Source organism: Nasonia vitripennis, chromosome 2 (assembly GCF_009193385.2).
Source record: "Nasonia vitripennis strain AsymCx chromosome 2, Nvit_psr_1.1, whole genome shotgun sequence".
NCBI classification, from domain to species: domain Eukaryota; kingdom Metazoa; phylum Arthropoda; class Insecta; order Hymenoptera; family Pteromalidae; genus Nasonia; species Nasonia vitripennis.
The window spans coordinates 22624274-22640721 of NC_045758.1; the positions used below are offsets into that span (position 1 = coordinate 22624274).

General features: G+C 47.4%; 1 protein-coding gene across 1 annotated transcript in view; it reads left to right on the top strand.

Annotated features, from left to right (window-relative positions):
- LOC100119744 (leucine-rich repeat and immunoglobulin-like domain containing-NOGO receptor-interacting protein 4) overlaps window positions 1-16448 on the top strand; it is a 68847-nt gene that overhangs the window by 22252 nt on the left and 30147 nt on the right. Inside the window, exon 2 of the mRNA XM_008211816.4 lies at window positions 5993-6027. The gene's annotated coding sequence lies outside the window, so the exon portion shown is untranslated. The remainder of the gene's footprint in view (window positions 1-5992; window positions 6028-16448) is intronic.

The following is a 16448-nucleotide window of genomic DNA, read 5'->3' on the forward strand; positions in this document are numbered from 1 at the left end:
ATACACACACAGACGAGGAGCTACTTCCTCCCTCGCTACTTCTTTTCGGCAATAACCTTAATTTGCTCTGTCTCGCGCGCTCTCGAGAGTATATATGGGGAATTCTACGGGAAAAATGCCATTTTCTGGTTGGAGAAACCGAAAAAAACAAATGTTGGGGCACCTCCCGCAACTTTTTTTTTCTTATTGTACATGTTTAGAACCATGAAAAACCATGTTCCAACATCGAAAAAGTGCCTCGTGACACTGTTTTTTAGGCCCTTCAAATTCGTCGAAAAATAGCCATTGTTCAAAGGAATGCACCTAATGCATAAAGGCACAAGCTTAAAATGTATTACGGTAAAATGAAATAACGAGAAAAGAGCTTCAATTTTAAAAAACGCGTTAAAAATGCTTGATTTGGTCAAACGTTACGCACAATTGAAAATGCGGAAAAATAATGAAAAAAGATACAAATTTCTTGACTTTGAAAAATCCTGCAATTTTCATGATTTTTCCGCATTTTCAATTGTGCGTAACTTTTGACCAAATCAAGCATTTCCAACGCATTTTTTTTTAAATTCAAGCCCTTTCCCGTACTCTCTTCCTACCGTAATACATTTTCTGTTTGTGTCATTATGCATTAGGTGCATTCCCTTGAACAATGGCTATTTTTCGACGAATTTGAAGGGCCTATAAAACAGTGTCACAAGGCATAGTTCTAAACATGTACAATAAGAAAAAAAAAGTTGCGGGAGTATGCCCCAACATTTGTTTTTTTCGGTTTCTCCAACCAGAAAATGGCATTTTTCCCGTAGAATTATCCATATGCATGCCTTGCTTTACTCGCTCTCGTTGATTTGTTCCCTTTATTCCGTAGCCACTGTTTTTTTCTCCCGCTCTTATACTCGGCTCTTCGAGGAGTCGGTCCTCAGCCTTCTTCTTCGCGAATATCTCTTCCTTAGCCCTTTATGTACATCCCGGAAGATTAATCGAGAATTTCACAACGCGATTTTTCCGGCGAGTCTAGTCGTTGTCGTCCTTTTTCTCTTTCTCTCTCTCGCGCGGCTTATTTAAGGCCGGGGCTGGATTTAGATGAGAGAGAGAGAGAGAGAGAGAGAGAGAGAGGGAGAGAGAGAGAGAGAGCTTCAAAAGGCGCTTCGTTATGCGCCCCGGCTTTCTCTCTATGTACGTATCCCAGCTCCGACTTGTTTGGGCGTAGTTTGAAAAATACGGGGCCGCGCTTGAATTTTAAAAAGACCGCCTTGAATATTTGACTGTGCTCTAATACCGCACGGTATGCTGTCCGCGGCGGTTTGGAAAAAAATCGAATTCGTTAAGCTGATAAATGGCCGTTGGCATTGTACACGCGAACGCGCACACGTTGCATTATTAGTTACGCTTTTTCTACTTTGAGTGGGATTGATTTTACTGTTTTGAACTTTCTATGGCGCTCTGCGACAGTGACAGTTCGAATGAAAGAAAAGAAAGGCACTGCACACTTCCCGGATTCCACGCGTGTTTTTGCAGTGCTGTCATTATTCCGGCGATGATCCTTTCATACGCGCATCGCATTTCGCCAAAGCTTTCTCGCTTTCTCTCAAGTGCTCTCTCGTTCAGATTACCTAATCTCCGGTCTCTATATGCGCTTCGCTCGCTCGGCTAACCCTCTGTTTTCTCCCTCTCGGTTTGGCTCTCGTTACCTTTTTCCCTCTTTCTCTCTCTCGTTATCTAACTCTCGCGCGCGTCGATAAAACATACCGTCGTGCATTTGTCGAAGGATCCCGTTAAGATTGTACGAACATTTTTTCCCCTCATCCTCGATATCTAAACTGCGCCTCCTCCGAACTGCATCACGCCCGAAAAATGCATGCAATAAAGTAACCGGGTTTATTGTTATTAGCCTTCTACAGCGTTCTACTCACATCGTCGCGTACATTATAGTATTTCGAAGAAAGGTACGAGCTGTAGGTTTTCGAGATCTTCCCGAAGCAATTTTCGTATACAGCCGATAAGCCGTTCGTGTTCGTAAAACCGAAATCCTGACCTTGCAGGTACGTCTATAAGACACAGCGGCGTAGCGAGTAATCGAAGCCATCGAAATTTTTCCGCACCGAATCATAGTGAGAGATAGAGGATATAGCCGAAGAACCTGTCTGGCCTCGTGTAGGAGTCGATCTCAAAGCGCTGCCAGCAGCGCATCGTCTTTCGAGCGTGGGTTTCAATTTACCTAAGTGTCCCCCTCGTTGCTGATGCGCCTCATCGTTCCCTGTGTTCCGTCTCAGCTCTCGGTCTGGCGGGTATCGAATGACCGCATTGTAGCTTCCGAGTTGCGCTTTCTCTCTCTCTCTCTCTCTCTCTCTCTCTCTCTCTCTCTCTCTCTCGCCCTCGCTCCACACGCCCAGAGGACTTAACTGTGAATGGCTAAAAAGACGAGGAGCTCGTCGCGAGACAAAAAAAAGGGGTTTCGGCCAGAATAATAGGACTTTGGATTTCGTTTCTACGGCTGCGATTCTCACGGGATGGGACTTCCGATCGCGAAAAGGAGCTGATTCGTTATATAGGTATACAGCTCTCGCCCCGGTGGTATTCGAGCCGCCTGTGCGCGCGAGGAGAGAATTAACAGGTGAAACGGAGCCGACCGCGTGCGGCTTCTCTTTTGAATCTTCGTAGATGGATTCGGGGTACAAGTTTGAGCGATTCTCGAAAGCGATGTGTTCTGCTACTGTATACTTTCGTTAACTTTTGTTAAATGAGGCAGGATGATTGAGAAATTTACCGCGGAATATTATAATCTCGTCCGGTGCGAAATTCAGTAGACGGCATGAAGCTTGCGCACATGTAGATTGCTGACCTACTTTACTGAAATTGCGCGCATTATTTGCGCAACAAAATTGCACGCGCAGAAATATGGGGTATAGGGAACTGAAAATTTGATATTCCTGCGTTCCTGTTTCCTCAAATATAAAATTTGCTGCTGAAGGAAAAGAGGATCCTGAAGAATACCTGTCACAGATGGCCGGATGCAAAGAAGGCCTACGCTTACGAGGTAATGACAGAAACTGGCATAGAAGTTATATAGCGTAAGCGGCCCAAGCAACAGGCCCAAAAGGGCAGTTTTGTCGTAGGTGACACACCGCTACATAATATGCACTAAGTTTGCAGATAGCATTGAGGGAAGCGGCAAAGCGCGTACATGCCACCTATCGTCGCTGGCCAGAGGCATACCGTGAGAGCCAGTATGCAAAACTCCTGTTTTTAATGAAAACTTTTTGTAGCATACGAGCTTGATATTAGTTCGAAAATGTCCGGAATATCCTGCGGCCGTAACGGAATGCATCTCGTCTTTCTAACGCAACGAACACAATTTTTATCGAATCGCGAACGATATAACTTTACAAACTTACATTACAGTTGACTTTACACGTATCCCTTGATCCACTTATCGATCCTGCGGGCGCAAAGATAACAACACAAATACACATGAGCTTCGCAAACCGAAATTCAAACACCGTAGTGTGGAATTTTCACGCTACTGGAATCTCTGTATCTACAATATTTTTTCAATCCCCCGCAAATCGATTCGGCGGCGTCACAAAGGCTCATTAAATCAAAAGCAACAAAAACAGCAGGCACACAATACTCGGCCGCGATATTCGCCACGCAGTGTGTGTGTGTGTGTGTGTGTGTGTATACAGTGCGTATATAAAACACTCGGATGCAGTATAATATAGTCGAACGAAATCCCCATTGAAAGAAAAAACAATATGTTCGGCCTGTATTCATGAGAGGCCGTTGGGTACACAGAACGCATAAATGCATATAGATTTACAAATTGTTTTCCAAATTCTAACGAACCCTCTATACAACGCCCTCGATTGTGTTCCAATGAAATTTTAGCAATTACCTTTTATTCCACGGATCGAATCGAACGCGCGATGATTGCCACCGGCATAATATAAATACCTCATAAAATTGGATAACCAATATAACACACGTGTATATATCCTTTGACGAAGGGAAAAAAGAAAACTTCGCAGGCTGTTACACACTTTATTTCCCGAACGCGGCCAACTTTCCAAAACTGTCTTTTTAAACTTTGAGCAGTTTCACTCGCGCGCGCGCGCGAGTCCTGATGTCTTATTGTCCCGGGCATTCGATATAGCGCTCTCTCTCTCTCTCTCTCTCTCTCTCTCTCTCTCTCTCTCTCTCTCTCTCTCTCTCTCTCTCCGGCATGTATATTTCTTGCGGCACCGGTGCGGTCGCGACCATCCCTATACGTACATACACACATAGCGCACAGCCTTGCGGAATCACAAGTTGGCGCTTTTGCGGCGGCAAGAAAATATAACGAGGATGGAAAGGCCCCCGCGGGAAAACAAAGGAATAAGCCGCGTACGTATACGTGTGTTTGCGTATATGTGTGTAGTCGAGAGGGTCACTGGAGCAGGTAGCATGACGGAGTGGCCACTCCGAGCGCATTACCGCAGCGCCGCTGTCGTTAATGCCTTTAATGTCACTTATTATTCTATATGCGTCCCCGCGCGTATATTATAAGCTGAACACATGATCAGGAGAGCCTCGAGATGTATATTGTCGACGGCGTCGAGTTCTATATAGGAGGAAAGCTGTTGAATTTTTGATACGGGCGGTGCTAAAAGGGATGTGCCTGAGAGTATGCCAAGGGTTACTCTCAGAGGCTGCGGGGGACGGACGCTTACTCCACTTTGATAACGTCGCGGCTCGCTTTATTAATTATTCGCCCGACGGATTTGGATGCGCCGCGATTTTTCGCTTAATTATCGTCGGCATTAATTTATTCGCGCGCACACGCGACGAGGGGCTGAAATGAGAGATTGATGTTGTTGCTTCGCGGCGGCGCTCCTATGTGCGCAGCTCTGTACGTGAGTGTTCGCCGGTAATAACTCATCAGGCACGAAGCATTGTTGCTGGACACGACGTGTTCCGCAAAACAAATTTAGAATATATACATGTATACACGCGCGCACAATCCAGCCGCCGTAATTGCTCATACATAATAATATAACGCGTCGCGTGCGACCTCTTAAATCACCTCGCTGTTTTCATTTCAACGCGCTGCGTGCGTTCGTATGATATTTTTCGAGTAATTTTTCAATCGAATCGAAAAGACCAGGCATTTTGAACCAATTTAACGTCGCGGCGTCATATTTCACAGCTGCAAACATTATTTTTTATATAAAGCGCCTCGCTCAAGTAGAGCACTCCGCGGTTGGAAAAAAGAAACAACTACTCGACGGAGGGGCCTAATGAATAACAAATACACGGGGACGAGAGCGCGTTAGGAGGCAAAAATAAGCGTCGAGCGTAAAAAAGCAAGACAAATGCGCAGCGGCAGCAGCGTAATGGAATACAAGTATAGCTTCTACGATGAGAACGGGGGGACGCTAGCGAGACTCCAAAGAGAGAGCGTGCGACTGACGCGACAGATGTACGGGTGGACAAAAAAATTAGCGTTTAATATCCCTAATCCGGGGTGTCAAGCCGACACGCGCTCGCATAGCGACGGGGGAATTAGGGTCGAGTGTAAGTGTCTGTGTGCGTAAGGTGCGGCGCACATGTGCGACTCGAGATTTTCTGGTCTTGGCGCAAGTGCGAAAAGCGCATGCAGGGGGCCGGCAAAGAGTTGGAATTACTCGAGTGATCAGCTGCGATCTTTATTAGCGCGTGAAAAATCGCGGAGCCGTGTTACAGCAGCGAGCTGTGAAATTATTGCTCGCTGATCCGCGAGAGAGTGCCCGATTTCATTCTCTCCGCCGGTATACAAATCCTCGAGTGGGCGATGCTATATACGTAGCTCAAGAGATGAGTAATTAACCGGCGATTTGGAAGAGGGCGTTTATGTTTGTGTTTATTCATACTCTCCGGCGCGATTACGCTTTTTATATACACACTGCATACGGCGGCTCTTTGTCGAGTGTGAAGGTGCTTCGATCGATATATTAATCGGGATATTCCGTTTTTTGTGTTGCAGGTGAATCGAGGAGGAGGAGGAGCTTTTTTCGACACGTAAGTTTAGTCTGATGGAGATTCTTGATGATTATTCAGAAGCTTCCGGGAAACGTAGGCTTGAAAAAGCAAAAGAGCCTGGAGGGTGCGGAGAGGAGATAGTTGATTAAAGTAAAGTTTTTCACAGGCCTTTGGCTTTGCCCTCGTCGGGGAGAAAATATTCCGCGCGCGCGGATATTCCGCACTTGAGACATAACTTCGACGGCGGGAGTTAATTGAAAAAGCTCTCCGCCGGCGTGCGGACCAAGGAGAATCTTGCCGCTTTTAGATATCCTTGAAATAGAATTAAGTTTTTCCTCGTCGGAGTTAATTAAGCCGAGCGCTAGCGCAAGCATCTTATCAGTTATACCGTGTAATTTTTTTTTTCACCCTTTATAACTGTATCTCGGCTGCCGGTATTTTCCTGTACACACAGCGATAAACCACGATAAGGCTCGCGAGGAAAAAATTGCATACGATCGCGCCGTATAATCCGTGAAATATGCGCGTGTAAAGCTCTTGGAGAGACTTAAAATTCAATTCGCGCGCGCCGCGCCCACGTATACGCTTGTAAAATCGTATAACGATGTCGATTAATGACGGCCCCCGCCGCGCGGACGCCAAATGTAAATAGACATTAATTATTTATTGGCCCGCGTTGATAATGCAATGCGTCCCTCGCTTTTTACACGACGTTATTGACCTCGACTCTCCATTATCGTGTCCGCGGGTATCACGAAAAATCCGTAAATTTGATTGCCCCTCGCCGACGCGAGCTTTTGTTAATTTTTAATCAGCGTTACACCGGCTATATCGGCAAATTATTATCGCGACGCAGTCATCAAGGTCCATTATTATATACGCGCGCGCGGCAAGTCTGATGAGAACGAGAGAGACGTAAAAGAGCGCAACGCGACGCCGTACATAATATAAAAGGGAGCGTTTTACCAGCTGTCTTTTGCATTAAGTAGATCTCATTTTAATAAAATAATGACGTCTTATTGAATGACCAAATGGCGCCGGGACACTTATTCGCGCTCTCCTCTCGCTTTGCATCCATCTGTGCGCCGCCCCACTTCTATATATATCTATAGACTCGGCTGCAGGGCCGGGCGCGCGGGCTGCGGCAAATTAGCAATGAATATTCATGCGGGCTATATTAGTGGCTTTTAATTACCTCGATTCATCCACGGCAAATAATACTCGGACTCGATTTTTATGTAAATAGATGCGCCTCGCGCTTTCTTGCCCCGTATATACGCTCTAATGGATGCTAATTGCCTTTTTCAATGAGAGCGAACTCGCGCTTCGCTCAGGAGTATGACGGACTACACGCGCTTATCGCGAATTCCCAGGGTGTATAACGGCGTCGAGTCAAGCTCGAGCACGTCACGCGCTATAATCTGCCGCCGCCGCCGCGTGAGTTACGATATTGTGAGCTTTTTTTTGCTGCTGTCCTCGACAAGCCTCTCAGCCTTTTTTCTGCTGTACAAGCTACTTTCAAAGGAGAGTTTCTTTGATAGATGTTTTGTCGGATATTTTTTTCTGTTTATTTTTTTATCGTGGGCTGTACACGCGGCTACGCAAAGCTTGAATAAAAAGGGAAAAACTAAAACTAACGATGCAGCGCCGGTATACGCGAACGGATAAATCCATTCGCGCGGCCCGCGCGCGGCGAAGGGCCTAAATTGAAAAATCTCTGTATGCGCCGGTAAAGCATCGTAACGCCGCGTAAAAAAACCTTTTTCGCGTACATTTCACCATTTTCACCGCGATGCGCTCTTCAATTAGTCTTTGCTCATCGTTTCCGCGCGCGCGCGCGCGCGTGTGTGTATACGCGGATGGAAAAAAATTGGAGCCTTTCCGAAAGGGTGCGTTAATTATCGTCGGATATTCGGCGCGAGTTTCTGCGCAAATAAACGCTGATTTAGGAGGAAATTCGAGCCGCCGGCGCGCGTGACGCGTTTGTCATCGATCCACTACCCCGAAACTGGAATTCAAGGCCCAGTATGATTACCCCCTTCGCCGCTGGCATACTAATTAAACAGCCGCGACGCTTTTTGGCGCGCGAAGCGTATTTATGATATGCACTTCAGCGATTGGAATTGGATTTAGTGGAAGCATAATTGCATAACGCGCCGATGACTTTTAAAACACGCACAGTAGTAGAATCTTGAATTTTATAATCCACTCGCGATAAGGCAATAAGCCGTCAGGCGGAACAGGAAGATCCCAATATGCAAATCCCCCTGTTACAATAAGCTTTTCCTCAATTATCATATAAAGTAGCGTCCCATTTTCAAAATTATCTCGTACATATCCGCTCTCCCTCTCTTACTCTCCATACCCATCGCGCACCTCACGCATAAATCTCCGATCGACAGAGCCGAGAGCTATAGGTACGAGAAAGAGAGAGAGAGAGAGAGAGAGAGAGAGAGAGAGAGAGAGAAAAAAAATAAGCCTTGAATTTATGCATCCTCGAAGGAACAAGAAGTGGCATTAAGGAGCGGGGATAGGGCCGAGATAAGATTGTAAAAATCATACGCGAGCTAGCATACCCGCGCGTCGCCTATATAAAACGCGAAATTGAGCGAGCGCCCTTGTGCGTCCCTTATACGTATACTATATAACCCGGTTCCTCCCGAGCTTTTCCCAGTCGCGTGGCAACCGCTCAATGGTCCCAACACGCGTTCACCTCTCCTCGTCGGCGGAGAGATGCTACGTATGCCTGTATATAGGTATAGAGGGGCGACGACGCTCTGATAGCGTCTGCAGGGCACACGCGGGAGAATCGAGATATAGAGCTTTTCGCGCGATAGACCGGGACTCGGATTTTTAGTTTTATTTTTATAGTTCCAGCAGCGGGGAGGGAGGGAATATCGATTTTCGAGAGCGCGCAGTGGCGCACAATGGGCTCCCGCGTGATGTGTCTGGGAATCCAAGTGCAAGTGAGAAAAGTTCGGATGCTTTATTTCCGCGCGGGCGCGAGCGCAGAGCCCGTATATAGCTTTGTTTCCGAGCCGGCATTGTTCGCTGTTGCGTTTTAATTGAAATTTTATTGAGATTCGCCCCGGCGCCGCTTTCTGCTGTCTTGATAGCTCTCGCGCGCGCGTGATGTACGTTCGTGATGCGCTTTTTTCCGTTAGACAGGTCGCTTTTTTTTCATCGTGTGCCAGCTCGATATACGTCCGAAGCTTATTACTCGACGTACGCTTTTGTTGTACATCGAAAAATGATGGGATAAAGGACGGCCGAGAGTTCAATCGATATCATACGCTTCTGAACTCGCTGCTGCTCGTAATGTGTTTCTGCGACGACGATTTATGTACGCGCGGGTACTGCTGTCTCTCGGCATCTGAAAGCTCTGCGCGCGATTTGTGTAGATCCTATTACACGTTATTATATGCTTCCATCCGATGAAAATTCAATTCAAGAGCGACAGTCGAGATCGTCGCGGAAGATTTTCCCTATTAAGCTACTCACTCGAACACTTTCACGAGACTGTATATCTAACGGCATCATCGCGCCGACGTGTATCCAGAATCCAATTTGGAGGTAATTAAAAAATCGTTAATGTACATCTACGTGTCGGATGGCATCGATCGCCTGAATGCAATAGTCGCGAGCGGAAAGAGTTTTGTGCGTCATTTACGGTACTTTTCCGGATGGCCGGAGCCAAATAAGGCTCAAGCTGGCCGGATACGTCGACTCGATGCGTTCGGGAGAGTATCGGTCAATGCGTCAGCGATACGACGCCGACTCTCTCGAACAGGTATTTACCTGGCGCGTGATCCGCCTAATCCGATCAGCCAATCAGTTAGTTCCCGGGTACACACGGGAAGTTTGAACTTTCGATTAAAATTGATCTCGCTGCACGTGCTGCTGAATTTTCATTCGATTGTATCTTGTGTGTTTTTTTTTTCTAATCATAGCAACAAATAACATTCTATAGAATCTACTGAATATAACCATTTATGATAAACATTTGAAATTTCGGCGCCATTCACGCAATAATTCACAAAAAAGCGAAGCACAAAGAAACATAAATTTCCCGAAAACTCTTCCCCTGTCCGAAACTCAAATAGCCATGCTTCACAATTTCCTCTCATAACGAGCGAGCTGCACCCCCCCCCCCACATACACACACACACACACATGAATCCGACCATATAACCGCGCTCAGCACCTGTACCTCCGCACCTCCTAAGCTCTTTTGGTCTCCACGCCGTCCCGCAGCCGCACACGTATGTACATACTCCTCCGCGCGCGAAACTTATCTTGGCTATCTCTAATCCCGGTCGCGCGCTACTACTTACTGCCTCGGGGGACGCGTTTGTATCCCAAGAGCGAGCGGCGTATAATACGTGGTTTTGCGCTCGCGCAATTCGATTTCTATCCTCCGATACAAAGACGCAGTAGTAGCAGCAGCGCATAGCCGGCAGCGAGCCGGAGGCTACTCCCCCCTTTTAACTGGCTAATTATCTGCCGGCGATCTTTTATCTCGGGCAACGAGTTGCGCAGCTGCTGCTACTGCTGCCGCTGCTGGTGTCGTTGTGTATGGGGTGCTTCGAACTGCTGTAAGGCTAATTCGGGGCTGTAACGCAACGCGGTTTTACGAAGAGATAATTCTATTTGCTCTGCTCGTGTATATTGCGCGAGCGCGTGTGCGGGTGTACTTTTTGGCTCTTTTTTTAATTCTTCACTCGTCACTTCGCTGCGGGCGTGTTTGAGCAGTGAATCATCGAACTCTCCTTTAAAGTTTGTACTTAACGAGGCATTAAACCATACGAGCAATCAAACTCCAGATATATAGCCAGCAAATTCGATTTCCCCGCCGGCATATCGCTCAGACTGCTCGCAAAGCGAAAAAGCCTTCAAATCCTCTTTTCCATTTCTCCAAATCCTCCGCGGCAACTCGTGAAAATGAGAGAAGCGTGTTGAGCGTTAATTCAAAGCGCTGCTACATAAGCTCTTTCAATTTCCAGCTACAACGCGCAGGCTGTATATATACCTATATGCGCGTACACGCAGAGACGCGTTTCGCAAAAAGCGCGTCTGCCGGCGCGTCATAGCAGTCAAAAGCTCCGAGAGCTTGAAAGAGAGAGAGAGAGAGAGAGATTCGCGCGCGCGCCTGCATCAGCAGTAGCCAAAACTGCGTACGCAGAGCTGATGCTGCAGACTGAGAGCTTTTCGCCGTATGCGTATTATCCACGTATACACACGGCGTGTACACGCACAGCTGCGCCGCTCTATCGACTACGTACGCGCGTGTGTGTGTTGTGCGAAGGTGCCGTAGTGCCCGGTGTAAGAGCCTTCTCTCATTCGCCGGCGCTCCTTCTCTTCCCGACGACGACGGCTTTTTAATATGCATGTTTCATAAAGCTCTCGCGATGAATTCTTTAAAGCAGGCTCCGCTATACGATGAGGTGTCTGCTCGCGCGATAAGAGGATTTTTTCGAAGCAAATTACCGGCTGTAAATTCAGCGCTTTATCTCGCTCGAAATGAGATTTTGCATATCGTCGCGCCGCAAGGCTGTTACGCGTCGGTTTCGAAGCTTGTTTGACACTTTTTTTAAGTTAATTGACTTTGACGAGTGATGAGTGAGAATTTCATTGACGGTTGACGTTTCCCGTACTTTTTCAAAAGGAATCATATCGCGCGTCGAAAGCTCTCAAATTTATCTCGTCTTCTCGTGCGAGTTTAATTTCCCGTCGAAAAAGCTTTTCCCGCAATCGAGTTACGCGTATAAATTTATACCCACCGGCGTTCACAAATCATCCGCCATAAACCCGTTCTTTGAGCGCGAGCTTTGGTGTACATTCCAGTTACACAACAAATAACGACCTTTCACCCTGAAAGTTGGCTTTCGAAATGTAAGCGCCGGCGCGCACGACTAATTTCGAACGCGCGCCCGAAAGTAAAACGCTAAATTTTCTAATGATATCAAAGAACGCCGCGCGCTCGCGCAAAAATCGCGAACATAACAAACCCTTTGAAGAGCCGCCAGTGGCGTGTGTGCATACGCATATGAAGCGTCATCGAAACTCGCTCGCTGAAAAGCTCGAAATTCCCGGGAATTACGCATTAAAATATTCCGCGGCGAAGCGTCGTCGTTATGTCGGAGAGACGGCGAATATGCGCGCTCGAGAGTGCTCGGCATGGAGCGAGTGATATAGTATAGCGCGCAGCTATATAGAAGAGCGCTCTCGAACAATATTTCCGCGAGCGGCATAGTCGGCCGCCAGCTCGAGCTCTTCTACTTCGTCTAGCTCGTTTCTCCGCTTGCTCTCCTCTCTCAGCTGTATGTATATCATACAGAGCACACACACACACACACACGCGAGGTATAGGTATGGGCATACATCGTCGTCGCTGACTTTTAGATTTTTAAGCTCTCACTTTCGCCCCCTTTAGCGCGCACGAGCCAGCGGCTCTCTTTTTCCGCCTTTCTCTCTCGTTTTGTTCGCGAAGTTGAACCCTGTGTCTCTATTTATTTCTCTACCCCTCTCTTTCAACTTTGCTCCCGTGTTCTTTTCGAACTTTCAGCCTCCCGCGCTTTTTGTGCGCGCTCTGCTGGCGCTGTTTTACGCTATTTTATTTCTATTCCTTCCTCTTTTGCGCGCTCAAAGCAGCCCTAAAAAGCCTCGACTTTTTTCGAGAGCCAGTCTTCATGCCGAATCGATGAGACTGAAAAATAAACGCTTTTCCCGCATCAGACTGTATATAGTTTTCTTTGACTCCCGATGATACTGCGCCGGTTCTCTCTCACTTGAGCATCGGATACACTGGCTTTATTGTCGGCTGTTATATACCGCGTACAACGGCTCTTTGGGTGTGGGAAATCCATCAAGAGGCTTCGTCTCCGTGTAAATAAACCCGCAGCTCGCTCCATCGTTCGAGTAGACTGCGCAGCGCACGAATCGTAAAAATATTTGAGCTTCGTAAAAGCGCACATGCGAAATTAGCTTCCACCGCGTACCTGCACTTTTAGGACTGGCTCGTAATTTTCTTTATTGTTTTTTAAAAGAATAACGCTCGCGTCATGGCTGCGAGAGGAACGTTTACGCTTTCCCTCTCCGCTGCAGTGTACAGAGTAACGAGCTCGAGATTAATTTTTTAGGCGGTTTCGGAAGACTATCCTCCGCGGTAATAAGCACCACGGAGTAGAGAGTGAGTGCGATGTAAACTTTGCGCGGAGGTGGTAGTTCGATGTGGCAATTACACCTCTGCCTCAATTGCGGCCTCTAGTTTATTTATTCAGGCACACGCGCGCAGCGCAGCGAGAGGAGAGGAAAAAGTTTACTCTTCGCTTGTCTAGTGCGTAAAGTTGCGGAAAGTGTGTTTGAAGAGTTGTTAAAGTTACGCGACTATTATTTTTATAATCATTCTCTGTGTGCTCTATACACCGCCAACTCGATCGTTTGTATGCCTTATTGAAAGAAGAAGACGAAGAAAAAAGGAACTTGATGCCGTCGTTCGGGACGAAAAGCGTTCGTGAAGGGCGCGCGTATGAAAAACCGATAGCGCTAAAAAGTCCATCAATGTCAAATCACTTTCAAAGAAGTTTTACCGGCACTCGAACGCGAGCGCGCCTACATAACCAGCACAATTTTAGAACTTGGCCTGTAAAAGTCGAGCATAAAACCTGAGACGTTTTAAAAATAGCGCATCAATCTCGCGGGATCCAGCGAGGGATGTTCGAGACTCTCGCGAATCAATTCTCTTCATTATACACGCTTGTGCGAAAAACACGCGCTTCGATGCTGTATGCGTAGGTAGACTGAGCCGACGAGTCGAAACGAATTGCAAATGGAAAACGAATTTGGCATTAGCGGCATTAATTGATGAGATTGCGGGTAAACAGTCAGAGTCAATTTAAAATCAATTTGCTAGTCCGTCGAGCATCTCGTTATACACTCGACAACAGAGACAGCCTTTCGAGTGCGCTCTAGGCATAAAATTGGATTAACAAGGTGTTTATACCGCTTGATGAATCCGATCAAAGAATCTACGATCGAATGAATAAGAGACTGTGTATAACAGTCTAAGAACGAAATCTTATTCGCGTTCTGCAGAATTAATTATCAAGTTAATTAACTTTAGTTTCGCGATACACGGCTGTAATTGTTGTATTTTTATATTACAATGAATGGAAATATATAACACCGCCGATAATTGCTCGCATGTTCTCAACGCCTATAATCACACCGATCCACTCCAATCACCGCAGCGCAATAAGTCACGACGACGATCCAGAATCACCGCCAAAACTTTTCCCCGAAAACAATAACAATCTCGCACGATCGCATCATCGTCAGGGCTGAGCCACCACAGCAGCATCAGCGGATAGAGCGAGACGGGGGCATAAGGAGCGCAATCAGAGAAAATCTCTCGTCTGGGCGCGCGCGCGCGTGAGCCAAGAAGAAAAATCCCCTCGCATTAGGCGGGCCGAGGAGAGCAAAGGAAATTCCTTTCAATAATTCCTCCCGTCCGGGCAATGCATCAAATCGCGTATAGCATCGCGCACACGCAATCAGAAGAATCCGGCGCCATAACTCAGCCTCTCTCTCTCTCTCTCTCTCTCTCTCTCTCTCTCTCTCGCCGGGCGACGGATTATCATTTTATTCAGCAGCGAATTTCCCCGCACGCGCGCCTTGCGATCTCCGGCATTTACTAGATTAGCCCCCGCGTGTGCGCCGAGGCTACAACACGTGTCGCGGGGAATTCAGCCACGTTGTGTGTGTATATATATATATGTATATATATATATAGCGCGCACGCAGTGAGACTGCGGGACGATATACGAGGCATCGATCAAGTCTCCCCTCGCTCCCTCCCACTCTGTCTCTCTTCGTGCGCTGCAACTATCGGCGCCTCCGCCGGCTGCTCCTCGTCGTCGTTATCCCTCACTCTATATAGCTCGAGTGCGAGCGAGACGCTTCCGCAGCCTTTTCCTCCGCTAGCTGGCTCCCGGACGAGTGGGCCAATATTTTAGTTCGTTTTACTGGCGGATTTCCCAACCGCGGGATTCTCTCCCGACTCTCGGGGGCCAAACAACGGAGGGACAAATGCCGGAGACCCAAAGGCGAAGGAGATTAAGCTCGACGGCGCGCTGCGGCTGCAATTACGCGGCGCATTTGTTGTCGGGCGAGCGCGTTTAAAATTTACCGATCAATCAGTATGCCCTTTGCCTTGTAAATTGCTCCCGCGGTCTAGCTGCTCTTTGCTCTCGCGCGCTAATGCCGTGCTATTTTCTCCTAGTGAGAATCGAGGCTCCTAAGCTGCGGCTGCGAGGTTGGATTCGTTTGAAATTTTATTCGCCGTTTTATTTTTGGTCTGGAACAGGATATTCCATGAATAATTCGAACCTGCAGTCGTTGCAGATTATCAGCAATGCGATTATACGAATTAACGTGTTACAATATTGCACCTTGTACTCCGATATGTGCAGCATCGCTCCGAGCCGAACAAACCCTATTAGCCCTGCAATATACAGATCTGTGACTAATTTTGACCCGACAAACCTCACCGCCGAAATAACATAATTCGACCGCACAGATGATCTCGAGATTGGCCCAATTGCGTCAGCTGCCAAACGATCCGTTCTCTCCTATATACTGATGTGCGCGCAAGAAGCAGAGAGCATCAGCTTCTGTGCGGGAGAGAAGAGGAAATTGAAGGAGAGACGGAAAAACGGGACACAGATAGGGCGGCGGCAGCGGCTGCGAAGACAGAGCTCGGGAAAACGTTGATGGGAAAAGGAGATAAGGCCGGTCGAATTAGGAAAGGGCCGGGAAGGAGGGGGAGCTCTCTCTCTTTCTCTCTCTCTCTCGTGCGGAAGGACTAGCTCGATGACAAACGGACCGCGAGGCGGATCCGAAGTAGATGAGTAATGGACGGGACGAGCGCGTGGATCATCGTCGTCGCTGGAGAGCGCTATATTCTGTGTACTCGAAATTGTCTCTCTTCCTCTTTCGCGGATCTGACTTTTCTATGCTGTGCGCTTTTTCTGTAATATACTCTCTCGCGCGGTATACCGGGTGACAAACGATGCGGCGATGCTTTCTCTCGCGATCGCGCGATATGGCCAGCTCTCTCTCTCTCTCTCTCTCTCTCTCTCTCTCTCTCTCTCTCTCTCTCTCTCTCTCTTGTTGTATCTCTCGAGTAATTTATGACGATTTTTCTGTTTGTTTTATCGGACTAATGTTCTGTTTGTACATCGCCGCGTGGCTCTTTTTTCTGCTGTATACGCATCAATCTTTTCCGCGAGATTATTCTTTCTTCTCGTGCGCGTATTATCACTGCGGACATTCTATTTGCGCTTGTGAACGCGCGGCGGGTCGCTAAAGAAATATTTACAATAACCAGATTAAAGATCAGAGGATTTGGCAGTTGTAGCATGAGCGGTCTAAGGAAAAAAACATATTGGCACACCGCTATA